Source organism: Macrobrachium nipponense, chromosome 35, assembly GCF_015104395.2.
Source record: "Macrobrachium nipponense isolate FS-2020 chromosome 35, ASM1510439v2, whole genome shotgun sequence".
Classification (NCBI taxonomy): Eukaryota; Metazoa; Arthropoda; class Malacostraca; order Decapoda; family Palaemonidae; genus Macrobrachium; species Macrobrachium nipponense.
This window is the reverse complement of record NC_061096.1, coordinates 346,388-366,953: the sequence shown is the minus strand read 5'-3', so window position 1 is coordinate 366,953 and position 20,566 is coordinate 346,388. Positions and strand designations below refer to the sequence as shown.

The window sequence follows — 20,566 nt, the reverse complement described above, 5'->3', positions numbered from 1 at the left end:
ACTTGGAGTTTAACACCAATAACTGGCCTCTTTTTACACAACCAAGAACTAGCATTGTGGTCACCTCCACAATTGCAACATTTTGGAACAATTTTAACATTATTTTTTATTTTATCCAAACATTCTTTTGAGTCATGACTTTTGCTGCAATATCTACATTTGAAGTTACTCTCACATTTATATGCAAAATGACCCCATTTGCTACATTTAAAACATAACATAGGACTTTCCTTAAACAAATCGACCCGTTTATATCCAAGACAGGGAACAAATATTTTCTCTGGAACCTCACCTTTTATAAGTGCTATCACCTGTGGTTTTAGACTAGTTTCACCTTTCTGCTTAACCTCACGTCGGTTAGCCCAACCAACCCTTTCATCTACCAATAAATCATTTGGATCCATACATAAAGGGTAACCGAACACAATAACTTAGTATACTTCCCATCATCCTTAGGTTTTCCAAACAAATAATGTCTTTCAAAGCCAGTGGATGTTAATAAATTCACAGCATATCATCCTTTAACTGTTATATATGGTCTATATTTACCTTCCTTACACAATACTTCAAAATTTGGATGTTTTTTATAAAGTCTTACCGTCCACTGCATCTTGTCATGATAATCCATTTCCAGTGCATTGGGAAAATACAAACACTTCCTTGAACTTGGTCCTTCATTATTGGCTGCATGACCATTACCCACAATGATACTCGACTGCCATGTAGTACTAGGGCCACCAGTAGAATCATCAACTATCAAACTTGAACGAGTATTGTTATTCACAACTTTCCTACTCACTGTTCTTAGTCTTTTATTGACTAAAAGATTTCCATCACTCTCAGCTACTTCCATCTCACTGACTTTTGTTTTCTTCGGTTTTTTCCTTCTCCTCCTAGATGTAGAAGCATAATTGATTTCACTTGTTTCACTAGTCGATAAAGCCAGATCCTCTTCAACGTCTCCTACAGCATCCTTGGTTGCCATAGTGAGGCAACACGTTGAACAAGGTCCAATGTAATGGAAAGAGCAATTAATTGCTTATAACCAGCAGAACAGCCAACAAGGCGCCGGAGCAACAAAAAACGCACGTCCGTTGTCGGCCAGAGCTCTGTCCAGACTCATCCTTACCTGATGGAGCGAGATCACCTTTGCTTTTGTCACGGACTAATTTTCTTCTCGATTTTTAAATTCCTTTTGTTCAACCATTAGAGTGTTAAAGATTAAAATTAAATCGATACTTAAAACTTCTTGAATATATATTAAAAGATTAGCAAAACATTTAAAATTTTAGCTGGGTTTAGCATAACATTTCTGTATTTACCGAAAAGTCAATCAAATAAACATGGTTCGTGGTCGTAGAGTTGACGAATCATGGAGATCCAGTCTTCTTCCTATTTAATATTTTTTAGCTGCTTACCTTCAAAAAGGTTGAAGTGTAAGCACGTAAAGAATTGCAATCTATGTGCAAAGCGACCGTAATCTACAGTCGGCCAACTGTTCCTTCTCGCTGCCAGGAGACGCTTCGTCTCTCAAAGGTATCGAGGATAACGTCTTGAGACCTTCGTTATATCCAAAGAGAGACAGTGACACGGAATCTCCATCTCCCTACTGAGCATCAGTGAAGCTCCTGGTGCTAGACTGCATAGGGAACGCACTGTAGTACTAAGGCTTCACAGTACTATTCCAGCTCCCTCTCGTTGAGTGACTGTAAGAACCCGTCATTTTTCTCCAGGTAAGTTAATCATTAATGGGCAAAGTCTTTTGGAATATTGTTCTGAGATCTGCTCTAGTGGCAGGAAAAGATATTGCATTCTAATTCGTTTGTATCTCAATTACTGGAAAGCATTTTGTTAACAAACCATCGACAGGAAAAGGCTGGCCTACATTTCTCTCTCTTTAGGGCTTTGGAACGATACAGAGAACTGTTAAAAGGTGGCTACCATAAGAAAGTAATTTTGATTTCGATTTAATTGGAATGAGATCGTTCTTCAAAAAAGGACTAAATAATGGAAATACCTGTTAAATCACTAGGCTAAGCCTAGTGCTTGCAGGACCAAGAATCTTTTCTTTGTTGTTGCCATCGTTATAGGCTATTATTTTTTCTTCTTCGCTTAACGATTCTATAACTTTAACCATACAGAAACCATATTCATTTATTGGAAATTATGTTATTATTGCAAAAAGGTCTAAATGATACTATAACATATAACAAAACGAATATGAGGCATAAATCTAGCTTAAGGTTCTACGCTACAGTATATATATGTATATATATATATATGTGTGTGTGTGTGTGTGTGTGCATGTGTATACACATATGTATATATATATATATATATATATATATATATATATATATATAAATATATATATATACATATATATATATATATATATATATATATATATATATATATATATATATATATATATATATATATATGTTGGCTAAATGTATGTTACCATCGAACCATATGTGTATAGGTTGGAAACACTCTATCTATCTATCTATCTATATATATATATATATATATATATATATATATAATATATATATATTATATATATATATATATATATATATATATATATATATATATATATATATATATATATATATATATATATATAGATAGATAGATAGATAGATGTGTTTCCAACCTATACACATATGGTTCGATGGTAACATACATTTAGCCAAGATTTGTTACCCAAAAAAAAAAAAAAATTTTCTACATCGAATACCATAATACAATTTGTCTTTTATGATTTGGTTGAATTAGTAAAAATAATAGAATAAACTTGTTTACACAATTATTACCATTTTAATAATGGGCAAGATCGTTTTAATTCCATAATATGTTGCATATATAAGGTTTATGATGTTGCGATTATGAAATAGAAGCCACCTTTGCACTTATGAGCCACAATAATATGGCAACAATAAAAGATATGTTAACACACACAAAAAAAAAACATATATATATACTGCTAACAAGAAAAACTAATCACCTATTTAGAATTTGCAGTTTCTGTTGTTTTCATAGCCAGTGGTCTGGTTAAGCTGCTTTAATAATAATAATTTAATGATAATAATAATGATGGCTGCAAGGCTCTGCTTTGCCGCCCTGGTGGAAGAACTCCGAGCTACGTGGTACTAGAGTCAGATATTAACACTTCTAAATATTATTGACCCTCTATTTATGGTATTGCCATGTCTACCTAAACCCAGCATTAGTGAGTGAGTGGACAGGTGGATTGAAATACTGCTGTAATTTTTTTGTATTACTAAATTGAAGGATGTTACCATCATACCCGAAGATTGTTTTCCCGATGTCCTTTTGAGCCCCATTGCTTTTGTCACGGACTAATTTTCTTCTCGATTTTTAAATTCCTTTTGTTCAACCATTAGTGTTAAAGATTAAAATTAAATCGATACTTAAAACTTCTTTAATATATTTTCAAAAATTAGCAAAACATTTAAAATTTTAGCTGGGTTTAGCATAACATTTCTGTATTTACCGAAAAGTCAATCAAATAAACATGGTTCGTGGTCGTAGAGTTGATGAATCATGCAGATCCAGTCTTCTTTCTTTAATATTTTTTAGTTGCTTACCTTCAAAAAGGTTGAAGTGTAAGCACGTGAAGAATTGCGATCATTTTGTTGTATGTTTGAGTGTCGCCCAGGGTTGCCGTTTTGAGGAATTTCGTCGAATTGTGTGGCTTTCTGGTGACATCCGTGGCTTTTCCGACCAGAGGCCACGTCGCTGTGAAATAAAATTCCACGGCACTGAAGAAAAAAATTCTTCACTTTGCCTTTTTACGTTTTATTATGAAAATAAAGCTATAAAACATATCCTGCTTATTTATAGAAATGAATTTTATTGCAATCTTTTACTTTTCCTCGTCAATAATACTTTATATTAAAGTAGTGACGTCACTGACGTGGATTTTTTTTACGTCACGGAAAATAATTCTACATTGGAAAATACGCATTCTAACCATTAAAGTTTCCGCATTCTAACCGTTAAATCATAAAATTAACGTTAAAAAAAATTCTGTGTCTTTTGTGTGGTATTAATCCAATAAGGGTGATAAATAAGACAAATAACCTCGGAATTGAACCAGAGGTTAGCCTAGGCCTACAACAGACGTCAATCACACTCCACCGGCACTTCACCGTACATCCTTCTTCTTGACAAGGGTAAGTGTCAACGATTAACATAATACATCATAACCATATCATTATGCAAATAATTAATAATGATATAGTAGGCTACTCAATAAATCTTTTGTATTATTCCTCCAAAAGGCAGCTATGGCTAACAAAAGAAAATTGCGGGATGACTGGCTATTAACGGAGGAGTTTAAACCCTGGTTATCCAGGGTAGAGGGTGATCCCACCAAAGCATTCTGCAATATTTGTCAGAAAGAGTTTCTTGCAGAACTGACGACTATCAAACGGCACAAGGTAAAGGAAACAATCACTTTTATTCTTCTACTGTATTAATTTGATTTACTGCTGATAATTGTGAAAATGATACAAACTGCATGAATTTTTTATAACTTGTGTTAATTCAACAGACAACCAACACTCATCTCGTCAGTGAAGCCAGTCAGACCCAGAAAGACGAAGACCTCCATAGGCCTAATGTGCAACACCAGATAAAATTGACAACAATCTTGCTGATTTGCTTTATTGCAGAACACAACCTGCCATTCTTGATTGCCGACCATCTCATTGACTTATGTAAAACAATGTTTCCAGATTCGGTAATTGCACAAGGCCTACAAATGAAAAGAACTAAATGCACTGAAATAACAAAAAAACCTATGTACCTGTATGACAAATGATTTAGTTGAAAAATTAAAGAGCAATTGATTTTCCATTATCATAGACGAGTCAACTGACATCACTGCAAGCAAGTTCCTCACTATTATAGTTAAGTATTTTGACTCTAAAAATTGTACTATTAAGACTAGAATGCTAGACCTAATTGATATTTATGAAGGTAATGCTGAAAACGTTGGTTCTAGTGGGGAAGTACTTTTCAAAAAACTTATGGGAATATGAGAGGCTCATCAGATTCCTCTGAGTAACTTCATAGGATTCGCTGCAGATGGTACTCCAAATGTAATGGGTGCATTTAACTCCCTGAGCAGTAGGCTAAAGGAAACACTCCCTGGGATTACAATTTTTAAATGTATTTGTCATTCAATTAATCTTTGTTCTTCAGAGGCTGCGAAAACCCTGCCTGGGCAATGCGAGGATTTCATACGCAATGTCTATACTCACTTTGCACACAGTGCAAAGAGGAAATATGAATTCAAGCAATTTCAAGGTATTTTTGAGTTAAAACCCCACAAAATCCTCCATGCATGCCAGACACGCTGGCTCTCCTTTCACCAAGCAGTTGGAAGAGTTTTAGAACAGTGGAAGGCACTGAAAGAATATTTTATAAAGAAAGAATCAGAGGAAAAACTCAGGTAGTAGACTTGATTGTTAAAGACATGAACGACCCTTCAATTTATCTTTATTTCAATTTTCTCAACTTCATTTTGCCTACATTTAATGCATTAAATCTAATGTCTCAGAGGCAGACTCCAACTATTCATTTATTACATTTTGAAATAAGTAGGTTGTATAAGACGATGTTGCTATATTTCTGCCGTAAGAAACCTTGTTGAAAAAAGCAGACTTTAATATCTTTTGACCATAATCTTGAAAAAAAAAAAAAAAAAATTAAAATGTGTCCTTTGAACAATATCTACTTAGGGGCAGCAGTGCATGGGCTACTTCAAACCGAACACTACAGACATCAACCATTTTTAAACCATGTAAGGTATAGGTGCAGATCATTCATGATAAAAATGTGTATGGAGTTACAGAAAAGATTTAACTTAAAACATCCATTATGGCATATGGCTTCATTCTTTAATCCAGATAAACTCCTTGATATCAACACGAGGTCCATATTACTAACATTATTACCTTTTACTGAAATTGTACCCCGTATTTACAAGGGGAATGAATATCCAAGATTTAGACAATGAGTGGAGAAATCTCGACAGCATTTCCCTACCTGCAGAACTCAGGTCAGAACAGTGTAATAATATTATTAACTTTTATAGAACACTAGGAGAAATTAAAGAAGATAATGTGCACCAATTCAAAAATCTTGCTACGTTTGCTCTACAAATTATATCATTGCCAATAACAAAAACGGATGCTGAAAGACTTTTCTCGAAACTGAATTTAATAAAAACTGATATGAGAAATAACCTTAGTTTACAATCAACTCAAGCATTAACTTTCGTTTCAGAGGCAGTGAGGGAATAAGGAAGTTGTTACAAGTTTAAGCCATCAGAGGCAATGGTATCCGTTGCGTCAAGATCAACAATACCAGATGGTTAATTGTCAAAAGGGTAAAAATTAAAAGAGATAATCCAGGATTATCGGATATCACTCGGTCACATACCTAAACAGATTTGACCCTAACCGAAATTACAAAGTATCTTTACAGTCCAAAACATGTAAAAACTGAATATATTAATTTTGTTGCTTATATTTATCTACAACTTTTTTCATTATGAAAGCATCAAGTTTAAATAAACCAAGACTTAAATTTAGAACATTTCCATTATTTGACTTGATGAACCAAGATTCAATGATATTCCTTTTAACTGTGTCATTACATGGGATTAAGGCTCTTGCTTGACTCCAGTTAATAGGATGATCTAAATCTCTCATATGTACGAATAATGCATTCGATATTTGCCCAGTTCTCACAGAATATTGGTCCTGTTTGAGACGTTGTGAAAGAGATTTATCGGTCTGTCCGTAATAGACTTTATCACACTTTTTGCTTCAAGTCAAGCTGAAGAATCTTATTGCTGAAAGCGACTGGACTAAGCATGCCAACGTGGACTTCATGATTAATTTATCAGACAAACCAGTGGTTAGTGCTACGGCAGCGGCTTTGGGATATGGTTTAAGCTTTTGTGTATCTAATGGTAACCTGGACTGTGTCGACATTTCAAAATCCTTTTGTTATTTGGAAAAATTTAATCAAAACCTATGCCCTGATGATATCAATATTTTTAAAGGTATTGTGTATAGTGCTATGAGAAAACCTTCTCCCCCCTAATTTCTCCAGGCTTGAAAGTGACAAAAGCAGATAAATCTAATGCAGTGGTAATAATGAATAAAAGTGACTAGGTAAGTAAAATAATGACATTGCTAAATGATACTGATACTTATACGAAACTGAGGTCTGATCCTACACAGTGAACTCCCATTTTAATAAACAAATAAAATCCATTTTGAAGGGCTTGGACCATTTAATTAAACAGTTTACACCGCAATGCGCCTCCCTACCTTATATGTATGGTTTAGTCAAGACACATAAAATCAATAACCCTATCAGACCAATCATTAGTTCAGTGGGCTCAGTTACGTATATTTTATCTAAATGGCTTGTAAAAATTCTTACACCTTTGGTAGGAAACATTTCTAACACGAACGTTAAAAACAATGTTGATTTTATAAACAAATTGAATAGTTTAAATTTTAATTTTGATTTTAATATGGTTAGTTTTGATGTTGTCTCTTTATTTACAAAAGTGCCTGTAGATTATTTACTTGAATATTTGGAGGATGAATTAGAACGTCATGACATTCCCTTAAATGTAGCAAACCTCATTAGTCTCTTAAGGTTATGTATCAAAGATAGTAAATTTTTTTTTAATGGGGAATTTTTTGTACAAAAGTTTGGCATGGCTATGGGTAATCCCTTATCTCCTGTCCTTAGCAATATTTCCATGGAATTTTTTGAGCCAAAACTCTTACCAAGAATTTTGCCCCAGAAAGTTATATGGTTTAGGTATGTGGATGATATTTTCTGTAATTGGCCAGTTCACGAAAATCTCCAGAAATTCCTTAATAATCTCAATAATTAAGTTCCTTCTATAAAATTTACTGTAGAGGAAGAAAGAAATTGTAATTTGAATTTTCTTGATGTAACTGTCCATAGAAATGATAGAAATTTCCCCTTTTCAGTCTTTTGGAAATCAACTAACATTGCCTCTTTTGTTCATTACTACTCCAATCACCATCAAAATGTTTAATTCTCTGTATTTTCTGGGATTTTCCTAAAGGCTTTACGTGTCTGTAGCCTGCAGTTTATTGATGCTGAGATTAAAACTATTTATGATATTGCATTGAAACAAAATACCCAAGGACTTTTGTAGATGTGGCATGGAAAAGAGCTAGAAAAAATTTTATTCAACTAATGACAAACTTGAATTAAGTTAGCATAACATTCTAAAATTACCCTATGATGAAGGGTTTTAGATATTCCCAAAATTTTAAAGCTTTTTGACATAAATGTTCTTTTCAGTAATATTAAGGTCCAGAGTTTAGTAATCAAAAATTCAGTAAGGCCTGGCTTACTTTACAGCAATTTTAGTTTAGAGAGGAGAAAGAGTTAACGATTTCAAATTGTATCTAAATAAAGCTTTGTAGAAAAATCCATAAGACAATAAAACCAAACCATTGTAATCAAGTACTGGGACAAGGTTTGCTTCTAGAACATTCATAAACAATTAGACAGTTTGTGCAAGTGAAGCTCACGGGAACAAAAGATTATCATGAAAGTGATGTCAGGCAGCAGAAAATATGTGAATATATATTTTGTAGTACATTTGAAGTTAGGAAAACCTTTCTAGAATATGTCAAGGTATTCAAGAATAATACCTTTATTTCATTTTGTAGGTTTTATTGCAACAAGTCCTCTTCAAATGATGCAATCTATGCGCAAAGCGACCGTAATCTTCAGTCGGCCAACTGTTCCTTCTCTCTGCCAGGAGACGCTTCGTCTCTCAAAGGTATCGAGGATAACGTCTTGAGACCTTCGTTATATCCAAAGAGAGACAGTGACACGGAATCTCCATCTCCCTACTGAGCATCAGTGAAGCTCCGGGTGCTAGACTGCATAGGGAACGCACTGTAGTACTAAGGCTTCACAGTACTACTCTGGTTCCCTCTTGTTGAGTGACTGTAAGAACCCGTCATTTTTCTCCAGGTAAGTTAATCATTAATGGACAAAGTATTTTGGGATATTGTTCTGAGATCTGCTCTAGTGGCAGGAAAAGATATTGGATTCTAATTCGTGTGTATCTCAATTACTGGAAAGCATTTTGTTAACAAACCATCGACAGAAAAAGGCTGGCCTACATTTCTCTCTCTTTAGGGCTTTGGAACGATACAGAGAACTGTTAAAAGGTGGCTACCATAAGAAAGTAATTTTGATTTCTATTTAATTAGATTGAGATCGTTCTTCAAAAAAGGACTAAATGGAAATACCTGTTAAATCACTAGTGCTTGCAGGACCAAGAATCTTTTCCTTGTTGTTGCTATTCTTATAGGCCATTATTTTTTTCTTCTTGGCTTAACGATTCTAGAACTTTAACCATACAGAACCCATATTCATTTATTGGAAATTACGTTATTATTAGAAAAAGGTCTAAATGATACTATAACATCTAACTAAATGAATAGAATGAGGGATAAATCTAGCTGAAGGTTCCAAGCTACAGTGTATGTGTGTTAATTATTATATATATATATATATATATATATATATAGTATATATATATATTATATATTATAATATATATATCTATATTATATATATAAATATATATATTTATATATATATATATATATATGTATATATATATATATATATATATATATATATATATATATATATATATATATATTATATATATATATATATATATATATATATATATATATATATATATATATATATATATATATATATATATATATATATATATATATATATATATGTATGTATATATATATATATATATATATATATATATATATATATTATATATATATATATATATATATATATATATGAATATTTATCACATCACCGTGATTCATATAAATCATTTGAGCTACAAATATCCTTTAATATCTAATTCGCTCTACCTCGGAATTGATATATTTTCATATATGTACCGATTGGGGGGAATTTTTTAGGTTGATCCTGTCCGATCCTGATTTCGTTCCCCGTCCAACTGGACGGTGGTTCGATCCCATGGGGGACGAAATTATTATCAACTAAAAAATTCCCCCTCGGTACATATATGAAAATATATCAATTCCGAGGCAGAGCGAATTAGATATTAAAGGACATTGTAGCTCAAATGATATATATATATATATATATATATATATATATATATATATATATATATATATATATATATGTGTGTGTGTGTGTGTGTGTGTGTGTGTGTGTGTGTGTTACCAGTCTATACACATATGGTCCGATGGTAACATACATTTAGCCAAGATTTGTTACCCCAAAAATAAAACTATTTTCTACATCGAATAGCGTAATAGAATTTGTTTTTTATGATTTGGTTGAATCAGTAAAGATAATAGAAGAGACTTGTTGACACAATCAGTACCATTTTAATGATGGACAAAATCGTTTATACTTCATAATATGTAGCACATTTTATCATAATGTTGCAATTATAAAATAGAAGTCACCTTTGCACTTATGAGCCACAATAATATGCTAACTATATAAGACATGTTAACACAAAAAACATACTATATACTGCTAACAAGAAAAACTAATGATCTATTTAGTATTCGCAGTTTCTGTTGTTTTCATAGCCAGTGGTCTGGTTAAGCTGCTTTAATAATAATAATTTAACGATAATAATAATGATGGCTGCAAGGCTCTGCTTTGCCGCCCTGGTGGAAGAACTCCGAGCTACGTGGTACTAGTGTCAGATATTAACACTTCTAAATATTATTGATCCTCTATTTATGGTATTGCCATGTCTACCTAAACCCAGCATTAGTGAGTGAGTGGACAGGTGGATTGAAATACTGCTGTAATTTTTTTGTATTACTAAATTGAGGGATGTTGCCATCATACCCGAAGATTGTTTTCCCGAAGTCCTTTTGAGCCCCATTGCTTTTGTCACGGACTAATTTTCTTCTCGATTTTTAAATTCCTTTTGTTCAACCATTAGTGTTAAAGATTAAAATTAAATCGATACTTAAAACTTCTTTAATATATTTTCAAAAATTAGCAAAACATTTAAAATTTTAGCTGGGTTTAGCATAACATTTCTGTATTTACCGAAAAGTCAATCAAATAAACATGGTTCGTGGTCGTAGAGTTGACGAATCATGCAGATCCAGTCTTCTTTCTTTAATATTTTTTAGTTGCTTACCTTCAAAAAGGTTGAAGTGTAAGCACGTAAAGAATTACAATCATTTTGTTGTATGTTTGAGTGTCGCCTCGCCCAGGGTTGCCGCGAAGTTTGTTCTTTCCTTTCTTTTTTAAACCACATTTGTCACTTTATGTAATATGCAGTATGTTAAATCAGAACCTTTGCTGAAGTAATAATGATGATAAACAACCTAATATATAACATAGGTTTAGGCTTAAAAAACGATATTAAACATGTAGGTCTATGCCACCTTTTATTATCCTGATATTTTGTAATGAGATATTTCCCCAGGAGAATGGACAGCATATTATGCATGTTTTATGGTATATATATGGCAATCCTAAGCCAAACGAATGCCCTATTCAGGGCTATGAGTTTCAAGAAAATGGAAAAGAGCACATCATAAATGGTCCAATTTTCAGCAACAAACATTAATAGAAAGAAAATACACGATCTTAATTAATACACCACTTCCTGAGGCTAGTATACTGGTATCGAAACTTATTCGGTTATAATCAGTTGAATCACTTCAATTTATGCAATTGCCTAAAACATTTGCACTTGTTTTCTAAAAATAAATACTCATTAAACATGACTAAGTCTTCGCCCTAAGATTAATTTACAAATTAACCAAATTTTACTAACCTACATATATAATTACGAGGGCAGATTGAAGATTGCTGGACCTAAAGAATGAATACATTGTAGGACATCACGTTGGGTTACGTCATCTGCTGCTGTCAAAATTGACCATCTTAAATGATATTGGGGCGTAAACACTCAAGACTAGTGAGAATGGTTCGTTTTTTTAATAATATTAGTATTTTAAAGAAATATTGAATATGTGTAGTGTGGTTAATGAAACAGTTATAATTTAAATTAGCTTTTATTAATGGAAAAAAAGTTTCAATAACATAAATACAATATGCGGACCTACAGCTACAGCATTCAAAGACTCCCACTCAAATCTTCTCTGCACTTTTGGTCGTTTCTCCGCGTTTTGGCAACACTGCGGCCTCGCCCAGGGCGACGAGGTTATTTTGCTTTTGTTTGCTGTCTGGGAGATAGTCAATAGTCATTTGTCTTTTCTCAGAAACTGCTGTTAGGTAACACAGTAAGGCCTGGCTCACTTTACAGCAATTTTAGTTTAGAGAGGAGAATGAGTTAACGTTTTCAAATTGTATCTAAATAAAGCTTTGTAAGGCAAAACCTTAAGACATAATGAAACCAAACCATTGTAATTAAGTACTGGGACCAGATTTCCTTCTAGTACACTGATAAACAATTAGAACAGTTTATGCAAGTAAAGCTCACGGGAACAAAAAAAACCTTTCTAGAATATGTCAAAGTATTGAAGTATAATTCAATTATTTCATTTTTCAGGTTTAATTGCAACACGTCTTCTTCATATGATGCAATCTATGTGCCAAGCGACTATGATCTACGCCAGTCAGCTAACTGTAATAAGGAAATTTGGAATGTTTTTTTTATTTTTTTATTCATTTTTCTTTTACAAATGAAGGGTTTCATGGGAGTCAGATAGGCCTAGAATGAATGGTACCGGTTATGTGAACGAGGTTATCAGTACTTTTGGGGTTATACTAAAGATGAGAAAGTGAATCGAATCCATGAACTAAAACTGGAATTACGGGTGTTCCAGGAAAAGGTACGTGAAACCAGAGGTAGCTCCGTTTAAATGGAATACAATGTTTTTCTTTCTGGGAAGAAGCATTTTTTATGTTCAACTTTCAAAATAATTCTTTAGAAGTGAGACAGAGTGGGACGTGTTTACTTTATCGAGGTCGAAATGTTTTCCAGTATAGTTGATGCTTGAAGTGCTGAACATTTAATCTAATAATTAGAAGAAGCATTGGGGTCACTAAGGTGTAACTCAAGTTCTATTGTATACTAATTATGTAATTATATTGTTTATTTTGAAAAAATCAAGCATTTTCCTTATTTGTAATGTTACATAATTTAAGTTTTGACATGCGGTTATCAATTGAGCTAAAATTGGTCTTACCGTGCATTAAATAATGAATATTAAATAATGAATATTATATAATGTATATATATATATATATATATATATATATATATATATATATATATATATATATATATATATCCATGTGTGTGTGTATCTAAATCTAATAATAATTTGCAGACAGCTGAATAATGTAGCCACATTATTTGGCAAAATAATGATGTTCCGTTGATGTGGGAAAGGGTAGCTACGTTATTCTTGTTTGCTGGACCGATATACCCTGAATTTATCTGCAAAAGCACAAGTACTTAATGAAACTAATAGGATAAAAAACTTATGAATTATGATAAAGTTGAAAACTTCAAGAACATAACAGACAAAGGAGACAGAAATAGCCTCCTTTTTTTAGCATTGAAAACAAGCTATTTTATTTTCAAGAAATAGGCCTTGTTCTTCTTTGTTATGACTTCCTTTTCATTACTAGCTGCGCCTAAGTACACGACGTCATCCTGGCATAAGGGTCATCTCCCTCCCTCATAACCTACAACCCCCCCTCCCCCCGCTCGTTCCCTTACTCAGAGCTTTGGCTCCCGGGCTAACTGGCTTTAAGGATTCAAATTCAAATTCAAAAAAATTTATCTATTCCAAGAAAACCTTGGAACCTATTTACAATTCTTTTTGTGAAATTATCATTCAAGACAAAACAAACTTGCTCAGTAACATTATTAATAGAAACATTTTTAAATTCCGTAAGGTTATCACATTCTAACATATAATGATGCAGAGTATGCGAGTATGCTTCACCACATAATCTACAGGGTATACCATCACCATCCATATATTGCCAACAATAATTATACCCCAACCTCATTCTCATAACAAAAGTATCAACTTTCGAAAGTACCTTACCATATGTAACTTTAGTGTTTTCAGTGACAAACAAATAATGCCCCATACTGACGCTGCCCTCTTCCAAAACCTTTATAGCCTTTTCTGTCCCTCAGACCTCTCTTTTCATTCTCATTCCTCTTTTTATTCTATTTAGGCTCATAGAGGTTTCTATGTCAATGTAAGGCTTTCGTGTGGCTTCCTTGGCCAGATTGTCAGCAACTTCATTTAATAAAATACCAATATGAGATGGAACCCAAAAGAACTTTACAGTCAGTCCTTTCTCCTGAAGCCGACAAACCAATCCTTTACAGAGCACAACCACCTCGCTACTACTGGGAGTTTTGCTATTTAAGGCTAGCAAAGCACTTTGCGAATCAACAAACATAAATATATCCTTTATTTTATTAACAATCATTTTGAGGCCCTCATGTATAGCATGTAACTCTGCTGCCGTAGATGACGTTTCATCTTCAAGCCTCTTAGACAGCGTTGCATCCACACTAATATCATTTTCATAATACTCACGAACAACCACACCACAACCAGCTTTATTACCATTTACAGAGCCATCACAATATATATGAATGGTATTACACCTAGGTAACATATTCAGTTTACTAAGAAAGGATTGTCTTAACACACATGTATTACACTTGCTCTTTTTATAGTCCAACTTACTTATACATATATTTAAGCTACAACACAACCACGGCTTTGGACATTTTACTCTTTCCAAATGAACACAATATTTAACAACGTCATATTTGAACAATATCCTATATAGTTTTCTTAAATAACCATTAGGTCTGTTCGAGATCCTAAAGTTACCAGACATCATATCAATGGCCTTTTTTAAAATCTCTTCACCCCTCCTTATACTGCGGATAACTGCAGCACAGACTATTTCTTGAACTCTCTCGGAGATACTTGGGAGATTCAACTCTATTCTCATGATTTCTATGCGTGTGCTCATGGGACAGCCTAGTATTATACGCATTACTTGATTTTGTAATATTTCTAACTTCTTTAATTCTCTCTCCGGATAGCAGATTAGCACCGGGGATGCATAGTCAATAACTGATCGAACTGTGCTTATGTACATCATTCGTAATACAGGTATACCGGCACCATTGCCTCTATTAGCCAACACCTGCAAAGGTCTTAATCTTGCCAGGCAAATATTTCTTACATAATTGACCTCATCCATACTTTTGTGAAAGCCAATGTACATGCCAAGATATTTATAAGTTCCTACCATTTCCAATTGCCTCCCATTAAATGAGAGCACATTTTTAATTGGATAACGTGATTGGATTTTACTTTTACTCTCATTAATAACTAATCCCGTGTGTAAGCATAAAGTATGTAGTTCAGCCAAAGCCTCTTTCAAAACAACCTCATCTGTGCACTGGATCATTATGTCGTCAGCGTATATTACAACTTCTGTGCCACTAGGAAAAGAATGCCTTGTTATACGATCCATAAGTACATCAAACAAAGTAGGACTTAAGACGCCCCCCTGTGGCATACCCAATTCCATATCCATTTCTTCAGACTCATGCCCCTGAACCCAGACCTTAGCCCGCCTTTCACCTAAGTAGCTTGCAATCCACCTTAGCAATGATCCCTTAATGCCCTTATTAACAAGCTCTTCGAGTATGACATCTTTATTTGCCCTGTCAAATGCTCCTTTTAAATCAATAAATGCCCTACATTTGACATTGCTGTTGCACAGCACTCTTAAAGCACAATCTGCTGTACTCTTTCCCTTAATAAAACCATAAAGATTTTGAGAGAATTGATCACCAATGACAAAAAGTAATCTATTAAGAATCATCCGTTCCATTAATTTGCATATACAAGATGTTAATGATACGGGGCGATATTCTGCATTAGTCTTAGGTACAGGTACGAGCAATGCCAATTTCCATTTAATGGGTAATTTGCCATTTTCCAAAACAAAGATTGATCAAATCAAGTAGTGGCGCCTATCTTCCATCCATTATAAGACAATTTATTATTTCATATGTTACCCCATCTTCCCCAGGAGCAGTCGACCAACCTTTCTTAATTCCCAACAATAATTCATCTTTAGTAAAGGGCAAACTAGTCTCGTCCACCATATCTATTTGCATTCTTACTAACTGTCGTCGCTGTGGTCGACGGTTACGTAAACTAGCCTGAACATTGTCCGGTAAATTACTAAAGCTAGAGGCAGATGACCATTTCTTCATTAGTTCATTTGCCATTCCTTCTGGGTCATGATGTGCAATGTTTTTTCTTCTGATCCCTCTAACTTTATTCACAGCGTTCCATACACCACTGAGGGACTTCATAAAAGATACCTCCTCTAAAAAGCGATCCCAGTATTTTCCTCTTATTTTTTTTTTCGTATTTCAGAAGTACCTTCTGCAATTTGTATCATAACCTCTCTATTACTTAGATCATTTGGATTCATGGTCCACTTCCTGTGCGCTTTTCTCAAAAGATTGTTCCAACCCTTTATTACTTTGTCATCGGTATACTTTGCTTTTTTAGAATTCACAATAGAACGGTTCTCCTGATTCCCTTTACGTGCAATATAGAATCTATTACTTTAAGCAAATCATCCAGAAACACATTCTCATTATCTCCATGTCCATTTACATATTTGTATACAGTCCCTATACCATTTACCAACCTTAGCCATAAATGTAACCTTCTCGTCATTCGTGATAGTTAATCTTTTTCGTTTCGGACTGAAAGTTGTCCTTTGTATACCTAGACTCACCTCAAGAGCAAAATGGTCACTTACTAAGTCACCAATAACGGAGGCAAAAGCTTCATACTCTGACATATTGAAGAGCAGGGCGTGGTCAAGTCGCCCACCTCTCACATGAGTGGGGTCTTTATTTCCCAAAACACAAATGTGATCAAGAGAATTAACAATACTGTTCATGACAAACCCATTTTTATTTGAACCCCTATTATTTTCAAAATTCTTATGCCGGGCATTAAGGTCGCCCAGCAGTAAACACTTTTCTTCAAAAATATAAGAGGCAAACTTTCAATATTCAGCATATCACTATGAACATACACATTAATAATGTTATATAACCAATCAGTACATACAATTTTCAAGGACCTACAAACTCCTGCTAACCCATTAATCATAACAGAGTCACATAAAACAGCAGGAATGTTGTTCTTAATAAAAGTAGTTAACCCTCTGGTGTTATTCTCTAGGCATGCAGGTAATTCAAATCTTTGATATCCTGGCAACTGAAAGCCAGCACCATTTACCCCTACCTCCTGCAAAGCAACTACATCAGGATGGTTAGAAATTTCTTCCTGAAAGTGTCATCCTGTATGTAGGGGAACGCCGCGAGCAAATCCATTTTAGGGACAGTGTGATGTAGGGGAGGTGGCGTCATCTTCTTATTCAACGTTGATACTATTTAACTGTCTGAAGAATAGTTTTGATGGAAACAGTTGTTCCTGAAATAGTTTGAAAGAGTTGTTATTTCTTCATGAAAGGTCAGCCAATTAGATGACAGAGTAAAAGCCCTGTGGAGGAGGGTAGAAACAGCGTTTATTTAAAATTGAAATAACACGAGCTATAAAAATTCATACCTAAACCCGTAAACGTACCTTTACGATATATACCAGTGGGGGAATCCTACCGAGTTCTTGGAAACAAGAACGTCCAAATATGGGAGTTTACTGTTAGAATCTTTTTCTAGCGTAAATTTTATGTTAGGGTGTTGGGTATTGACGAAGTCCAAGAAAGAATCTGCATTAAAATCTTGTTTAAATAGGACAAACGTGTCATCAACATAACGTTTATAAAATAAAGGGAGGATGGATAAAGGCAGGTGTCCATTATGTGCTCTTCCAGAGAGTTCACAAAAATGTTGGCGAACGTAGGTCCCAAAGGACTTCCCATGGCCATTCCCTCCATCTGTTTGTACAGAATTCCATTGAAAATGAAGGCTGTGTCCAGCATGGCCAGCTCTTAAATCTGTTTCAAAAGATTCTTGCTGAAATTATGAAATAAAGCATCGTCATCGGGAAAAAGCTTATTTAAAATAATCTGAATGGTTTCAACGTCCAGGCTAACCATGAATAAGTCGGAGTCCTTTTTGATAATTTCATCCTTGAAGTCGGCAGGACACGTTAAGGTGTAAGGGCTCTTAGTTAATGGTTCCAGAATAGGTACTGGGAATTTAGCAAGATTATAATTGGCTGTGTTAATAGAGGAAAGAATAGGACGCATTGAGACATCGGTCTTGTGAACCTTGGGCAATCCATACATGATACCGTATGAAGAACCTGTAACAAACAAACTTTGGTACATGAATTCGTCTATAATACCATTTTGTTTCAATGCTCTGAGGAATCGGTTAATTTTATCCTCGGATTTAATGATATTATACAAGTCAGGGGAGCCGAGTTTTTCAAATTTTGATGTACCATCAAGGATATTTTCCATTTTATTTATGTATTCATGTTTATCGAGAATAACCCTACCCCTACCTTTGTCCGGCTTGACGATAAATCCTGCATCGATACATATGATTACTATTGAAGAAGTTCTGTGGATCTACAGGCCTGTCCACACGAGCGGGCCTTTATCGGCGTGCTCCAGGGTTGACGGGCAAATTCTGGCGGGTTTACCCGTGAATGTTGTCCACACGGGTGAGGCGATGGAGGGGTGGGCGTGTGTTCAGTGCGGTACGATAAACATGGTGCCAAAGAACATAGTGTAGCATGATAATTACAGTGTGTGTGATGAAAAAGAAGAGAATATGGTGCAAAGAATGTTTCGGTAGAAGAAATGTATATGGTTAACGTACTTCTCATTCTTTTTCCTGAAGTCCATGTAAAATCATAGCAAAATAATTATTCATAATTTAGAGGGCATGGTTTTAATGATTGGGTAGAATAGTACAGGTCATATTTTCAGCTTAAATACAGATGATTCCTGAAAGATTTTTTGGTGAGTCTTGTTGGTAGATACAACTAACCTCCTTCATAGGAAGGACTTGGAATTAAGACTCCCGTGTGTTCCTTGCAGCCACAAAATCTAGTTTGTTTCACATAGCGATTTATAGATGAGTTCCGTCAGAATGAATTTTGTGGTAGTTTCTAGGCCCTTGTCATAGAAATATTCTTTGAAAGGTTGAATTTCAAGTCAGTGGCGCCTGTAGGCTCGTTCATTATGAATAGAGCTCATATTCTGAATAATAATACGTAATGTAATAATGTTAATGTAGGCATTGGTAGGACCTTTTTCTTTAAGACTTGGGTTATAGAAAGTTTTTTTCCCTTTCTCTCAGAAGCATTGGCGTGTGTACACTATTAAGTAAAGATATTTCATTGTTTAGTTTGATAAGTTTGATCTCAATCTTGATTACAGATGTGAACTTGTAATTTTCAAACAGTTAAGCGAACCTGAATTTTGTAGAAGGCTTGCCATGAAAGTAATGCCTCTTGTTTAACGTTAAACATAAGTTGATGAAAAGGTCATATGTACTGTAAGTACTGGAATGTTATCTTATCAAAAGCTTTATTATCATGGCATCTCTGCATATTTCAAGACGATGCTGGCACGTGAAGGCCACAAACTGATGTCTGTCTTTGAGGGTAGTTTAGTATTGCTAACAAATAGATTTAATTAAGAATGAGTTCACAAGTAAACTGAGAAATTCAAAGTGATGCTTAATCAAGTGGGGTTTCGAAGAACTATTTGGTAGGAAAAATCATCTCTATAATTGCATGTATATCACTTCAGGATCATTTGAACCTTGCTGAAAATTATATCGTAGATAAATGAATCTAAGTAAACTGAAATTCTAAATATTGCTTTAAAGAAATTAGGTATTGTTAAAAACGGCATCTCGTGTATATGGATACACTCAGAAGTGCTCTCTTAGAGGGGATTTGTTAAGGATGTTTTTAGAATAAGAATAGGTAAGTATTCAGTTATATGAAGTTTTTTTTTTCATTTTGAATTGATAGGTACTCATTCTAGAATGATCAAAAACATCTTGAGAACTATCCTGGAATTTATCACTAGAGCTCTAAATATTTTCCAGTCATTTGATATAAGCAAATCCTTTCTTATGGGACACTTAGGTAAATGAGTGTCCATTTAACTACCATTTTAATCTCTTTGAAACAATCAAGTCCTGCTCATCTCTCTCTCTTTCTTTGCAATGACTGCAGTCATACGCATTTTTTTAATGCGAATTCGGCATCGCTTTCGTACACCTGTTGCAGACCATTTGATTGACTGGTCTGAAATAAACATTGTGAGAAGTGGAAAAAAGCAACCTTTTTTATCTGAATTAGGAAACAATTCTCTAGAAGCATTAATCGCTGCACGTTCAAAATCAGTCATAATTATGCTT

At 34.1% G+C, this 20,566-nt stretch overlaps 2 pseudogenes; one reads left to right on the top strand and one right to left on the bottom strand.

Annotated features, from left to right (window-relative positions):
• Positions 1–985, bottom strand: part of LOC135208163 (uncharacterized) — a 3,401-nt pseudogene extending 2,416 nt beyond the window's left edge.
• Positions 986–4,693: 3,708 nt separating this feature from the next.
• Positions 4,694–8,964, top strand: LOC135208162 (uncharacterized; annotated as a pseudogene).
• Positions 8,965–20,566: the final 11,602 nt, after the last annotated feature.